This window comes from Bacillus rossius, chromosome 2, assembly GCF_032445375.1.
Source record: "Bacillus rossius redtenbacheri isolate Brsri chromosome 2, Brsri_v3, whole genome shotgun sequence".
Classification (NCBI taxonomy): Eukaryota; Metazoa; Arthropoda; class Insecta; order Phasmatodea; family Bacillidae; genus Bacillus; species Bacillus rossius.
The window spans coordinates 70,817,184-70,833,600 of NC_086331.1; the positions used below are offsets into that span (position 1 = coordinate 70,817,184).

General features: G+C 34.5%; 1 protein-coding gene across 1 annotated transcript in view; it reads left to right on the top strand.

The window, feature by feature from the left end:
- Window positions 1–3,464: 3,464 nt before the first annotated feature.
- Window positions 3,465–16,417, top strand: part of LOC134528903 (mucin-2-like) — a 91,359-nt gene continuing 78,406 nt past the window's right edge. The window contains exon 1 of the mRNA XM_063362569.1: window positions 3,465–3,709. The gene's annotated coding sequence lies outside the window, so the exon portion shown is untranslated. The remainder of the gene's footprint in view (window positions 3,710–16,417) is intronic.

Below are 16,417 nucleotides of genomic sequence, written 5' to 3' on the forward strand. Positions count from 1 at the left end.
GACCATATTTTCAATAATCATAGAAATAACTTCGTGATCCAAAAATCTCACTCCAAATATTTTTATGTGCCTAAGGACATCGACCACGAATTGCGCAGTACTTTCTCCACGCTCCACGCTCCACGCTCCACGCCACGACTCACATACTCGTGTATCAAACCAAATTTAACTCTCCTCGGGCACAAATTCTCCCACAACATCTCACGAACTTGCGGCCAACTACGCTTTTCTACCAATCCACGCGCAATAATTTCCCTCATTATGCCAGTACTTTTCCCCAAAAGACACCTCAACATACTATAATCATCACAAAAATTTTTTGTATCATTCAACATTTCGACTTCAAGCCATATTTTCCTCAACTCATCACCATTATTTGCCTCTAATCGCGGCAAGTTTTTCAACATGTTGACACCAATAGTTGCCAGTACATCGGCTGCCAAATCCCGTTCACGAGTATTCTCAGGGCTTTCCACAAATGACCACTCGTCTCTCCCGTTTAGGTTTTCGACTAATTTAAGACGTAGTAAGTGCACGTCATCATCGTTCTCTACCATTCGCCCTGCGGCATGCAAATTGGCAATTAACTGCTCCCTTTCTAAGTTGAATACCCAGCTGTTCGCCATGTCTAGGGTGGACCGAATCAATGATAAATGTAAAACTACTGCAACTGCAATAACCACTGCAACTCTAAAAGCAGAGTGGCGCACTTGTGGGGTGTAAAAAATTACCCCGTGCGGGGGCAAACAGCCCACGTCCATCTCTACCTGCACCGCCAGTTACAAGCATTATTTTTCAACCCCGCTAACCTTGACTTCGCCAAGGTCACTTGCGTAAACGCAGTAGAGACGCAAAACTAAATTACAAGTTTGATTGGGTGTGCAGTAGGTTATTGCAGCGTTCAAGACAATTACATTATATGCAAACATTTAAATTTATTCCCGATAAATTAGAATTCATGAAGTACAAACAAGTGAAATAAAATATATAGAAAACGACATAAAATTTACAAATGCTATACGTGACGCCCGGCCGTAGCGATCACGTTAGCTGCGGCACAAAAACCTTGCCATCGCGTAAGTCTAATTTGTCCATCACCGCGCGAGGGAGGGGAGGGAGAGTCCACACGAAATCTCGGCTTGCGTCCCAAAAACAACCTCTTCTTTCACCATTAATAAAATTAAAGTTTTACTTACATTGGTGCTCGCCGTGCCGTAGAAATTTACCAAACTGTACCGCCTCGGGTACCCGGGCTGTAGACTGGGCGTAGATGACCATGTTGCACAGTCAAATGGCGCCGGTCGACGCACTTCGGGGCGTAGTGGATTAACACTCGCGACTTGCGAAAAAGTTTAAAAACGTTGATGCGAAATACTTTGCCGTACATTACAGGTTATCCAAAATATAATGCAGCTGATGCGGGCCGCGGCAACGATAACTCCGCGTAGCAGTGTCCATGGTTAACTGTTCATACCGAAGTGTGGGTCGCGTCCCAACTCCCGAGCACGGAGTTACCCTGGGATGTCATATTCACAACTGACCCGCCCGCAAGCTTCTCTCAACTTCGACTGCACACAGTCCAAACTGTCCGCTCGCCGCATACGTCACACTCATGTGACGTCAGCCACCCCCCTCCGCTAAATTCCCCCTCTCTCATGCGTGGACAAGTCCATTCAGTAGGGGTCAATGGCCGCACGGTAAACCACAGTACTTGATTAAATATTAACTAAAACTAGTAAAGACGTATATAAAAATAAATATAAAATCATTCATTAAAAAAACTATGTAATAATTATAATTAAACATAATAAACACTAAACATAATCACATGAGACACCCGAAGTGTCTCAACGTTAGATGTTATACTTCTATAACAATTCTAAAATATTAAGCAGAAACTTTTTAAAACACATATAAAATTAAGTTTTCATTTTTATATTTTTTTTTGCTTAAACTACAGAAATCAGAATGCAAATAATTACTTCAAACAAACTTTAACCTTTTTGTTCTACTTCAAAGTTATTATTATTTAATATATTGTGAAGTTATTGAAAGGTAAAAAAAAAATCCGGTAACGAGATTTAAACCACGTCCCTTGAGGATAACTAGCGCGCTCTACCACTGTACTACCGAGACGGTTGACACAGTTGAATAATAATTTGTATTATCTTTAAATTCCAGATTTATTAGGTTTTTTAAAACTTGATTTCTTTTTGTTATGACTATTTTCGTTTACCAATTATATCTTTGGGTATTTTCACTATTATAAAGTTTCATTTGGCACACCAATACCTTTTTATGTACCCTAATATTTACTAAAAAAGACTATGCAAGGGTTTATGTTACTACACGTTGATCCGCCATCTTTGTGTCACTTTTCCATTAAGATTATCTTTTTATTTTCACGAAATGACTCGTACCAAATGTTACGTACCGAGAGCAAATATCTTTACACATCAATAAAGTATGGCTGTGTGAATTCTTTATATGGTAAATACTTATTTTAAAATGCTTCTCCTACGCTCAGTTAAATTGCGTGAACGTTTTGTTAGGTAAGGTAGGCTTCAACAAAAATTATTTTAAATGTTGCGATAGAGTGGTACAGTAAAGTTAGCTAATTTTAAAATACTTAAGTTTTTTTTTGGACGAGTGGTAAGTATTCAAAAATATAATTTTAGGCAATTTTTTAATCGAATACCATATATTCTATAAAATTAAGATCTTCTAGTATTTAGGCACAAATAAGACTGATTTTTATTTTGTGAAACTTATTTACAGAAAGTAAGCCGGTAGGGTAAGGAAATAAGATCATCAGAGCGTAAGGAAAAGTTTGGAGTGGGGTGCTGAATGGCATGTTTCCATTAAAGCACACTTGTATATTTGCGCACTTCCAGCATATGCATACTTGTACACTTGCAAAATCGCATAATTGCTACTTGCATACTTGTTTACTTTCGTACTTACGTATTACGCATTCTCATACTTCTGTCTTGTGAAGTTTCATTTCTAACGCGCATGGCGACCACGCACCCAAGTTTATGTTTTTCACCTGGGTGAAATGTTTTCGTACCTCTATGTGATCGTAACTTAAAGGAAAGTTTGGTTGGGTTAGGTGAGCGTCATTGGAAAATAATTTAAAATCGGAATAACGTAAAGAATCTTCGCAACATCGCGACCGTGAAGTTGCACGAGCCTAGCAGCGAACTTCGGATGCGCTCGGTACTGCTCGTGGTTCAGTGAATAGTGGGCTTAACGGGTCGGTAGGTGTTAGGGGGGGAAGGGCCTTGTGTGTCCGCGGCAGCTCGGGCCAGGTGTAGCGCCCACGTGGCGGCGTGTTATGGATCTCCCTGCGCGAAGCGGCACGCCGCCCCTACCATCCCTTCCCCCTCCACGGCGGTGGCGCCACACCCTCGGCGCAGCCAGAACTGCGCAGTCGGCCCGCCAGGATGAGGCGCCGCAGCCTCAGTTGTGGCACCGGATTACAGCTCAGCGGGCGCTATCGCACCGGGCAGCGCCGCTTATCAATGCGCTCGCCGAACCGTTTATGCGCGCGTGTTATTGATTCCTCGGCGCGTGACACACTGTAGCTGCTAAGTCTTTAAGCCCAGCTGAGCACTCGTGTCCTTTTGTTCATTTCGTGGTATCCCACCAAAATAACTAAATAAACAATCGTAGTCGAGAATGTCATCTATCGTCTTGTTCTAACTAAGTAAGTAATGTAAATATATATTTATCTTTTTCAATTCCTCACCAGATAGGGAATTTCAATTATTTAGTCTAATTATTTTGTTTACTTTGTAAAAGAACACGGAAATGGATTAAATGTAAATTCATTCGTTGACGATGGTATATTGAAGTGACAGGCCAAGAATAATTTTAACTTTATACAAAAACGGCATATCTACTTTTAATGTGTTGTTTATATTTAAAGACCGTTCCAATTATTTTAATTTTTATTGTTGATCCCATTGAATTTTACTTATTTCAAATTAGGTAGCTACTTTATTTTTACAAATAAAAATTTAATGGCTGTTATTCAAACATGATTTACAAATAACAATTTAATGGCTATTATTCAAATATAATTTACAATTTTTATACTCCGTAACAGTTAAATAACCCACATACACTATGTATGTATAATATGTTTGGATTGTTAAAATAATTCTCTTATAAAGGATTTATGTAATTAAGTTTTATTATGGTTCTAAGCAATTAAAATATATTTTCATAGTATAAGTTTTATATTTTTAGATACGTATGTTTACCTCAAAAAATACAAGGGACTGTTTTTTGAGTTAGTAAAAGACTTAAAATTTAGTTAATATCTCTAAAGTTATTAATTTTATCATTACCATGTATATTGTAAATTGCCTATCTAAATACCTTGCTTCCTATTTTAAAATTTTATTTAATTCAACAAGTTTGCATTTACTATAATTATTTAAATTAATACAATTTTTGTTTAAATATTTGCGTCACCTTTACCCAAAATTTATGTAAAAATTATATCATATTCGGTAATGGGCACGGTAAACTTCTAGTGTCTTTTATCCGTTTGTCTACAACTATCTTGTTACTGAAAGCAAGTATTGTGAAAGTGTTTGTTTTATTGCTTACCGAATTATGATTTGCAAAAAATGGAAATTAAAGATTATTTATTGGGGTAAAAATGAATGATAATTGTGCTGAAATTGGTTTTTAGGATTTTCTGAATATAGTCTGATCTAAATAAAAATACAGCACAAAAAATTAATGTGTACATTTTTAATGGTTTTGTTGCTAATTATTTATTATGCATATTATTTCACGAGCTCTTAGTCAACATGCAAGTAAATCAGAGTAAAATATTTGAGACTTGAGGCATTTACGTGCATTGTAGTGCAGCGCACATCATTTCATAATGTTTGCCGTTCTATTTTTAAAACGATGTTGTAATTTTCGGTTCTTTATATATTCAAATGTCTAGTAAAAGCAAATATCATACGTAACGCAGTTGCAAATTTTGCTTTGCCTTACGCATGAAGTCGTCGCATAAAATAATGACTTGTAAGGATTCGAACAAGGAACCCGTAGTCATGTGAACTTATAGTGACATATTTTAGCAAATTCGCTCCAAACCTAATTTCTCATTGACATCACGAGATTAAAATAAAATTGCCATGCATCTTATTGCAACTCATAAGCACCTAACGATTCACGTATGGCCACAGAATACGACGTGAGAAATGAAACACGTCAAGGTAAACATAAAAATACCCAGTATTGACTTATAACTAAACATCTGAAACAATTTTGAAATAAAGCCTAAGAATATAGGAAATGTTGCCTACCATTTTTAAAACATTCTCAATTTTTGATTCACTTATAAGCTGACTGCACAAATATCATATCCACGTAGAAATCATACTTTTAGAGTTGCATAGTAAAATAAACATTTATAGTTGGCAGAAATTATTGGCAGCAATTATTTTTTTATTTGCTCTAATCGGTCCCGTACAGTAAAACCGTATCCTAAATTGTACCAGCGATGTCGTAAATTGTACATCTACAAAAAAAAAAATACAGATTTTATACTGCATTCACAGTATGAACTATAACATTGTTTTATGTATATCTTAGTCTTTATTATTAATTCAAATGATTTTATTTACGTGACACACGTGAAATAACATTGGCACGAACGGCATGTCTTTACCACGAGAAGATTAATGTCTTCGTCTAAGGAAAATTTTTAAACAAGAAGATACTCACGAAAGATTTTTGACTTACCATCAATTTACTTAAAATTATTTGGCCTTAAGTTAGACAAAATAATTATGCCAAATTGTTTGTAGTCCCAATATGTTTTGTCAGTTAATTAAAAAAAAAATTTAAGACTAAGATAAGAGCTAAAAGTAGAACTTATGAAAAAAATCTGTTTAGACAAAATAATTTGAGAACCAAACAATTTGGACCAGTTTTAGCAAATAATTGGATTAATAACTTGTTTGCATTAGTTTTAAAGTTTAAAGGCTTTATGCCACTATGATTTTTCAAGCCAAATAACTTAAAGACAAAAATCTAGGCAAGAAACTGTTTATTTAACAGCTTTTGGCGAAATGTTTAGTAAAGTGATGCTAATACTATGTCAAAATATTTTAGACTAATTGACATAGCAATGTTAGATTAAAATATTATGTAATATTTATCGTTGAAATTCTAAAAGCATAATAAAACTTTTGCACGTAATACTTTTTTTTTTTTTTTGCGTTTTGAATGGTTGCAGACTTAATGCAGATCTCAGATACAATTTGGGTAGTCTGAAACTGCTTAACATTCAACTCGAGATCAATCAGAAACTACTTTTTAAATGCTTGAAATATCTATGGTTAAAAGGTGGGCCTATTTTATAAACAGCATACATTAATTTTACGTGAACTGCAATTAACGTGTGTTTTACTGACTCCTATTTTAGTAGTGGCCTTAATTGTACTTGTACGATAAGCGAAACTATATGGGATGGTTCTACTTAGGCAACTTCACATACAAACCAAGAAATAAAAAAAATAAAAACAATTACTGACCTAATGTTTTCAGATCAATAATCTTTACAATAACAAATAAATGAAAACATTACTTACTTATTTATAATTTTCTTACAACCTTCCTTAAACTACATGAGTAAGCGAAACATAAAAAAACAATCATCAGGAATTAACGGGAAACCGGGCTTTACTCTTGCGTTACTCAATGAGATGGGTTGGGACAACAAGAAGTTCAACAACCAGACGGGCGCTGGTATTCAGTTTCTGAATACCCAAATTTCCCCACGTGCAAAGAAAAAAATTATAATTCCTTATTTTAAATCACTAAATGCCCAACACATAAGCATATACAACAGACAAAAACAAGCGTAAGCGCGAACATAGAGAACCGAACTGATCTCAATACCGTCTAAATACTGTATTGGTCAAAATTTTGTATTGAAAACTGTATGTAAATGTTTTCGAAGTAACTAAAATTGTTGGTAACTTCAAAACTAGGGATTTAGATGAAACATTTATAACGTGAATCCGAGTTTTCTGAGTTTTCTTAGGAAGTGATTTTTAAGGCTGATGAATTTATATAGCTATTATTTTTTAAGAAAAAGTAGGAAATTTTGAGATTTAAAACTGTAAACTTTCTTGCGTTATTAGTCAATTAAATTTAAACAAGTAGCACACATATTTTGTTTAAAAAATATACTTACCAATTAAAAGATACACTATATTTACCTAATTCTTGCGTACATAAAGCACATATACCTACTAATGAGCCTGCCTCATTGGCCGACATCCGTAATACAGTTGAATGCACTTCGGCATTCAGTGAAGCGTATTCTGGATTCTAGACACAAATAAAGCATGCGTGGAACTTTGCAACACATAGAGGTATTTATTTGTATGATAAAACCACTAAAAATTAAAAAAAATGAAGTTACCAAAAAAAATTCTCTCATTATAATAGTTATTCTTCAAGCTTGACAACCAGTGGCTTGATAACATTATAGCCGCGTGACGTCACGAGAAATCCCCTCCATTTTTCCTAATGTTGCATTTCACGCCAACGGAAGCCAGTTGTGTCTTTGTTCTCGCCGTTGTCGATGGTTATAATGATTGGAGTAAGTTTTGTGTTTTTGTGTGGTGACACTTTGAAAACGAAACGCTAGATTATGGAAGTGACAGGTAGGCCTACGTCCTGTGCTTTAATATACATTTGAATTATTTTGCAGCTTTAAAAGTGTGTTTACTAAAGGTGTATATTGAGGACGATATAAGTATTAATTTGGATCAAAATCTTATTATATAGGATTGTTTTTATTTATGTGTTAAGTATGGTTAAGCTAAGACTCTTTCATGGGTATTAACCTCAGTATATTGGAAATCATATCCACCAAAAAAAAAAATATCCCCATGCATACACAATTTCAAATATTATGTATAAAATCGTGAATTATGTCCATTCAGTAATGTTTTGCTGTTTGTTTTGCATATTCTTCAGTTAATTTCACGTTTTATACTCGAAGAGAACTATATGATATAGTAAAAGATTTCAAATTGAAGAAACTGGACTAAAAGTATTCTTTATTGGAAAAAAACTAATTAAAATTATAAAACGTCCAATTAGCAATAAAGTGATATTAATAGTGTTTTGAAGATTTTCAAGTGCCATTTCAAGAAAAAAAGGGAAGCTGCAAATAAAAAAAGACTAGAGATTCATAAAATGCAATGAATAGTGTCTTAAATGAAGTATAAAAATACCTCACTGCTTTACGGATCGCGATCGGAAACCGGGACTACCATCGAAATCGTTTGAACAGCTTAGTGACTGCAGTAAGTGTCAGAGAACTAAAGATCTACGCAAGCAAGTTCCTGTCGAAGATTTGATGTTTGCAGGTAATTCTGATGCGTCAAAAATAATAAAAGAAATTATCTGCTTGCCAAATAAAGCTAAGAAATTTCGTAGAATAATTTCCTCTTCTGTGAAGCAAGTGACAGTTAAAATATTTACACCTCAATATGCATTTGCAATATTTGTGGAAGGTGACTTTACAATTGACAATGGGAAGTGATACGAAATGCTAGCAAGAGTGTCTACCCCTGTTACTGGTTGATAAAAAAAGGCCAAAGAAGAAAGTTATCCAGATAAGGAATCGATTCACTTTAGTGAAACTTGCGCCGAAATAAAACTTCAAGCACTTTTTGACCACACTTGATTAAGTCTATATAAATAAATTGCAGAAGTTGTAGAGATGTTTTCAAAGGAAGAGAAGCAAAACATATTTTTAATTTCAAAATGGTGCTGTGACTGATCACAGCTGACACAATTCAAACAAAAATTTCAAAACAGCACTGATAGTGACGCAAGTATTTATTAAAGCTCGATTGTTCCTCTGGGACTCGTAGTTATTATTGATGGGGAAGAGAGAACATTTATACTGCAAAACCCATTCCATTTTTACTGTAGGTTCTGTAGGCTGATACACATACGATTTATTAGTGAATCTAAATAAGTAACCAAAGATGAAATATCATACTTTGAAGATCATATTGTGCACCTCAGAGAGAGAGAGAGAGAGAGAGAGAGAGGTGTCCGCTTCTAATGGAAACGGAAAAATAAATCATGCCATGATGTTAACAATCATAAAAGGGAACTCTGAAATTCTGCCATTGAGATTGCCTCTACCATGATACGTTATATTTGTGGACCGACTTCTCAAGATTTTTACAAAATCGAAACCCAGCAAGTTAATGTGGAAACTATGAAGTTTGGACTCTCGATTCTTTATGCTAAGATTCGCTTTTTCGAATCACTTCTTCACTTGGTTTATAAATTATCTTTGTAAAAGTGGTAGGTCCGATCGATGGAGAAAAGAATATTGTAAAAGAAACCAAAGAGAAGCTTCAAGAAGCCTTTAAAGAACAAATGGGACTTCTAGTAGATATTCCCAAAACCGGAGTCAGCAATAAATATGATGGTAACACGTCCAGAAGATTTTTCGCTGACACGGAATGCTCTTCTCGTATTACTGGTGTCAATCTGGATTTAATAAAACGGTTTAAAAATATCCTGGAAGTATTTATCGAAGTAGAAACAACGTTTATACTGACAAATTTAATGCTTTTGCTCACGATACCGCTAAAATGTATGTACATCTACATCAACTGTCAGCAACAGGCGGACCGCGGTCCGTTTGTGGACCGCGAAAGGTCAAACCTCGGACCGCCAAATATTGTAATGTATTGTATACCCAGTATAAATTAATATGTAAATAAAGTATACTATACCTTTATTAATTTAAATAATAATTTTAAGCCACATAGAATTTAACTTGGTACTTATTCTATTTTAAGTTGCCTAGTAACCTGTTTTACAAGTACCTACAACTGATATGGTTTCATTAGTTTCTTATCTAGCCTGTGTGTGAGTGTGTGTGTTTGTGCGAATTAGTTATAACTGATGTGATGTAAATATTTTTAAATCTTTGTTATGCACACGAAACATCCATAGATTGAACTACGTACCATTTTTACGGAAATATGTGCGGAAGCATTTCACAGCGCCCCGCGTACTTACCGTACTGCGGCGCGCTTGCGACTGTTTTGTTTTGTTGAAACAAGCGCGAGCTAGTATCGAAATCAGTGGTGCGGGCGTGTGGGCGGGGGAAAGCAGACTGCCAGTCTGTCAGTCGCAGCGCAAACCGCGGGGCAACCGTTCATTTGTTTTGTGATTTGTCGCGTTTTCGTTCGTTTATTAAAAAATCTTTTTGAACCTACGTTAATATGGATCCTGAAAAGCGAAAAGTGGACAGTGAAAATAGGAGGTTTCTGGCAGAATGGACTGAACAATATTGTTTGACGTTGCCTGATAGGCCTCAAGCAGTTTCAGTGTGCCTGATATGCAATAAAACTGTCGCTATTGTTAAAAGTGGAAATTTGAAGTGACACTATGAATAAACACATCAGCAATTCCACAAAAACTTTCCTCTTGGCAGTGAGGCTCGTAAAGAAAAACTTCAGGCATATCTAAGTTCTTACAATAAAAGCACAAAATTACTAGTTCCTTGCATGAGCGAGCAAGAAAAATCCATAGAAACAGCGTTATGTGTGTGCTGGACGCTTAATAAACACCAGAAACCATTTTCAGATTCTGAGATAGTAAAGGAATGTATGTTGGCAATAGTTACGGCACTTTTTGAAGAAAAAAAAATGTCGCTGCAATTCAAAGTATTCCATTGTCAGCGAGAAGTAAAACAGGAAAACGAAAATTTTGTCTGCTGATACTAAAGATACTCTTCTCAAACTTCTCCAAAAGGCACCTGGCTACGCCATATCACTTGAAACATGTGACATTGTTGATGATGAACAAATGTCTATTTTCGTAAGATTTCTTGACATTGAGTGTCAAATATTTAGGGAAGAGTTGCTAGCAATATTGCCGTTGAAAGGTAACACTCGAGGAGAAGATTTATTCAAGGTCATTGATGAATTTATTACTAAATATATCATCAGTTACGATAAAATTGTGTCACTTTAAACTGACGGGGCCCCAGCAATGATTGGCAAAGAAAAAGGTGTAGTAAAGAGAATCAGGGATAAAAATTCAGGTCTAATATCGTATCAGTGCATAATTCACCAGGCAGCCCTTTGTGGAAAACTTAGTGCTACACTGAAAGAAGTCATGGACAGCTTGGTCAAGTTAATTAATTTTATGAGATCTCATTCTGCTCTTCAGCACCAACATTTCAGGCAGTTTCTTTCTGAATGTGATTCAGCGTATTCTGACTTACTGAAACACAACAATGTTCGTTGGCTAAGTAAAGGTCAAGTTATTTAACGTTTCTGGCTAATAAAAGAACAAGTAACCTCCTTCTTGCAAAACTTAGATACGCAGGGAGCCAGTAAGCACTTTGAGTTCGTAACAAATAAGCGCATTGTGCTGGTTGTGTTTTTTCTAAAATATATTTTGAAATATTTAAATGCGCTTAACACAGAGATACAAGGAAATGGAAAATTAATATGTGATTTGATACAAAGCGTGTCTGATGTTTAACGTATGCTGGATATCTTTGAAAAAGATATTGCAAGACAAGACTTTATTCATTTTCGGGCAATTCTTGAATATAAAAATGATAACTTTGAAGAAGACATTGCAGTGTTAGTAAAATTTTTGGCCGATCTTAGGAACGAATTTGCTACAAGATTCCAAGACTTTGCAGAGATAGGCAAGCTATCTCCGTTTCTTAAATCGCCATTTGAAATTGATGTAGCGGCAGAATGGACATATGTGGCTGCCAAGTTGTTTAATATGTCAAAGCCATCACTTCAAATGGAAATAATTGATATGCAAGAAGATGTGTCGTTGCAAATATATGAAACTGTATCCACTGAAGAACTTTGGGGCAAACATGTCCCAGAAAAATATGAAAATTGCAAAACACTAGCTATCAATTTGGCCACTATGTTTGACTCGACATACGTATGTGAATTATCTTTCTCAAAGATGAAATTTTTGAAAAACAAATATCGTTCGAGATTAACGGACGCCCACCTAGAAGACACACTTCTAATTTGATTTTCTTCTCGAGAACCAAACTTTAAAAAAACTGGCTCAAGACCGTCGATGCAGTTTCTCACATTAATCTTAGGTCTTGTGTTTTATAATTCAGAATTTATTTGAAACCATAAAATAAATAGGTAGCACTTAATTATTATAAGTTGATTTTTCTGGACCTCGTTAAAATTTTCCCACAGTATCCGGACACCACCTAAAACTACTTGCCGACCCCCGATCTACATGGTTAGTATCCCATGTCACCAACTATACACAAAGTTTTGATACATGGCGCCAAAGTTATAAAGGACTCAATTGTACATATCGGTCAGTTATTGGAGGAGGCAGCTGAAGTCCTTAACAAACATTTTCGTGAATATCGATTAAAATTTGGTCGAAATTTTTCACGGGCTGATTACAACAGAGACGTACTAAACATTTTGTTATTCATTTCCGATACAGTCATTAGTAAATAGCCTTTAAGGAATGGTAGCACAAGAAAACTAAGGCCTTTTCACACGATACACTTGCTCCTATGATTCTAAGCACAACACATTTACTTCCTGACAGCGATAGCGACAGTACGCGAGATGTCGAAGCATAAGAAGATCTCTCAGCTAGCGAGTCTGATTATTCTGATTAGTTATAAAAATGTATTTTGGTTGTATTTGTATATTTATAAACAACGCATATTGATCATATATTGTGTTTTATTTAATAATTATAAAAAAAAGGCATACATTAATTTTGAGCGGTTTTATCATACAAATACCTCTATGTGCAACGTTTAAATTTAGCCACAAAAAAACCACAAAATTAATGAAATTGTTACATTAACAATTTGTATGTGGATAACATCATATTTATTACCAACGAGCAAAACACTACAGAAAATAGTTTTCAAAAATGGCGCAGACGGCTAAAGTGTAAACCATGGTTGGTGTAAGGTGGTTCTAGGATCGTAGCATAGATACGCAATGTTGTGTGTAAAGTTTAGTTCATTTTATAAACACAGTGGCTTTAAAACAAGGTAGAAAATAAACTTAGTAAAATTAAGAATATTCATAATTAACATTTTCGTCACACTTGTACAATCAACATAATAAAGTCAACCAATTTTGGTAAAATTCTACATCGCTGAAAAAGAGATTTTTTTATTAGGTGGCGTACAACCACGACTACATGTAAAAAAACAAACATTTAACTTTTTGGCCTACACAATTTGATATGAAACCTAATTTTAATATGCATATCATAGTTTATTAATTAAATACATGGATTTAAAGTCTAATAAAAATAACTAAGTAACACGGTAAAACATATACTAAAAATAATAAAACGAAATTTTACGAAATCTAACGATTTATTCACGCATTTTTAATTAAATAATTTGCATACGCTCATTTCTATATTCTTAAAACAAAATATTACCAGTTTAAAATTTTTTTTACATACAGTAGCTTACATTTATATATATATGTATATATATATATATATATACTATCAAAATTAAACACAATGTTATATCATATTGGCATATCATAAATAAAAAAGGGAACTAAGGAAAACATTTACTTAAAAAAATTACATGTTATAAATTATATCAAACCATAAACAAGTTAGTACACAATGGTGGACTTTCACTTACTGTTTCATTGCTCATCAAACTTTACAGAATTGAAAAATGACACCCAACACGCTATAATGTGCATCTATATTTTTAGCAAATAATTTGATATTTTTATTTGAACCTGCACCTCTTGCGTTCTGTGCAAAATTATTCTAGAGATTAATTCTTTTGTTACGATTAGAGATAAATGAAAGAATGACATGATGTATGTACGTTTTTAGCTTTAACGCACGGGTTCCAAGTAGAGAATGAATGGTAACTAACGCCACACAGTGCAAGCGATGAGATACACAAGGATAAGGCAAACAAATAACCCCCAAACAAGCGCATTCATCATCGGGAACGACTCACACGTGACAAACACAGAATCGTGAAAAAAAGAGTTCGAATCTGGATCACATTTAAACGACGCTACAGCATCAACCGCACAGCCACCAAATCGAATAAAGCATCTCTGAATGGGATTCACTAGAAAAGAGTGGAATAATACTCAGTCATCTGTTTTAAACGATCCCTGTGTAATACAGAAAAATGATACTTCATTCTCTTATTTTATTATTTTCTTACACAATGACATGTAAAAAATGTCATAAGGTGTGATTTTTTATACGCGTGTATTATTTCATCAAGCAAATTTATTTCAATGCCTGATTCGTTTTACGCCAAATTTCCCAATCACGCTTCCCGAAACACAAACACGAACCGTGAACCCAGGAGGCAACCTTCGTTTTCTATGCAATACGTGACTTTTATTTGCTAAAAAAGAACCATCACAAATTAGAGGTTTCCCCCCTCCGATATTCACGCTCCCGCGAGGAACAAAGCTGACAAAAATCCATATCTTAAATCATATAATTTGTTACGTTTTTCGTTTGTTATTTAATGGACAGTAATATGTATGCGTGTGCAGCAGAGCAAAAAAAAAATGCGTAGAAAATCTTTACTTGCACTGCGTTGAACTGCGGGACTTGAAGCGATGACCAAAATGGTATAGGCATACGTCTCTGATCGTCGATGGTTTGAGCCCAGATCCCAGCACGACTCGTAATTTTATGCGCGCAGATTTGGAACGAAATATTAATGGGGCTTCCTGTTGCCTTGTGCGCAACTGTACGATGTTGAACACAACATTCATTTTCATGAATGTTGGTATGTTTTAAGATACAACAATTTAAGAATGCTGTTCCTGGCTATATTGAATGGCATATAAACTTACCTTACACTAAATAAATTTAAAGTTCTTATACAGACCAGCATTAAAAGTCAATTATTTTATGCGATTGATATTTTATACGTCTAGTGGTTTAAGGATGGAAAAAAATAGGAATTTTAAAAATTATTTTTATTCACTCATAGTTACAGCTCAATTGACGGTAATATTTTTTTACCAAGTGGTTTTTTTTTATATTTCTACATAAATGTATAGTTGTTTGCATACAACTCTGATTTAATAAACTCACATATACATAAAATTTTAAAATATTGAAATTTCTTATAGTTTACACATAAATGGTAACAAAATATTTCTTTGCAGTTTTTCGAATGCATGCAAGATTTAAAACTTAAAAAATATACTTAATATTATTCCACTCGTTCTTAAGTTCAAATGCTTGCATGTCCATGAAAATGTTTACACATAAATAGCACTACTGTTTCACGTAAGAATTGTTAAAAACATTAATTGTTTTATGTATCTGTTCTATTGAGGTAATCGTTAGATTAAAATTATATCTAAAATGATCAAAGTAATATATATTAGAAAATTATATTGAAAATTTCATACACACAACTGTGCATCCTAATCAATATCAATGAAACCAAATAACTTTTAAATATATTTTTTTTATAATTTAGAATAGAAGTACAATTTAAAGTACTTAAAACTAACAAGATAGTATAGATGTAAGACGATGGAATCGCATTTAGGGGAACCAGGATTCGAGTAAAAGTCCGAAAGACATGATTGTTGTTTCCTGTAGATCCCCTAATACAATCTTTGTAAAGGTTTACCTACCTGGACCGTTATAGCAAATTACAAAAATTAGAATAAAAAATCATATCTGATCATTTTTCATATTTTGTGGCCTTCAAGTATCAACAATAAATAACCTTTTGCGGGATGAGCAGGCGTTACAGTAAGGTTACTGTGCCTAACACGATCCAATTAAGGTTTCAAGATTAATTTAACTCAGACAACCAGAATATCTGCAGATTACACACTAGGACATCCAAGATGGAGGTTCCATGCGGACGCAAGTTTTTTCATCATAATGTGGGCTGTTGGCCACATTTACGATCGGATATTGAAACTTGCCTTTTTAAATTTAGTATATTTTGCCATTATGCTTGGTCCATTTAACCAGCAGACCAGTAGTGGTTTTGTGTCAGTTAGGCTGGCCACCGATCAAGCCTAGACGGGCCTAAAAGGACAAGTTGGGAATGGGTTGGCTGCCGCTGCTTTAGACAGATTCTGGAATGGTTACGTACTGTAAGTTATGGCCTATTATATCTTAAGACATGGCCTCAAATACCAATTAAGTTATTTCAATTTCCTATCAGTACTATTGTTTGAAAACCTTTCCTGTAAATTTATCGAGATATCTTTGTTTCATTTGTTGTTGGGTCACCATATATATTTACTTAAAAGTTCGTGTCGAACTGTAGTGGGTCACGGAAGTGTTCATATTTTTTGACATCTGCGTGACATTTTTA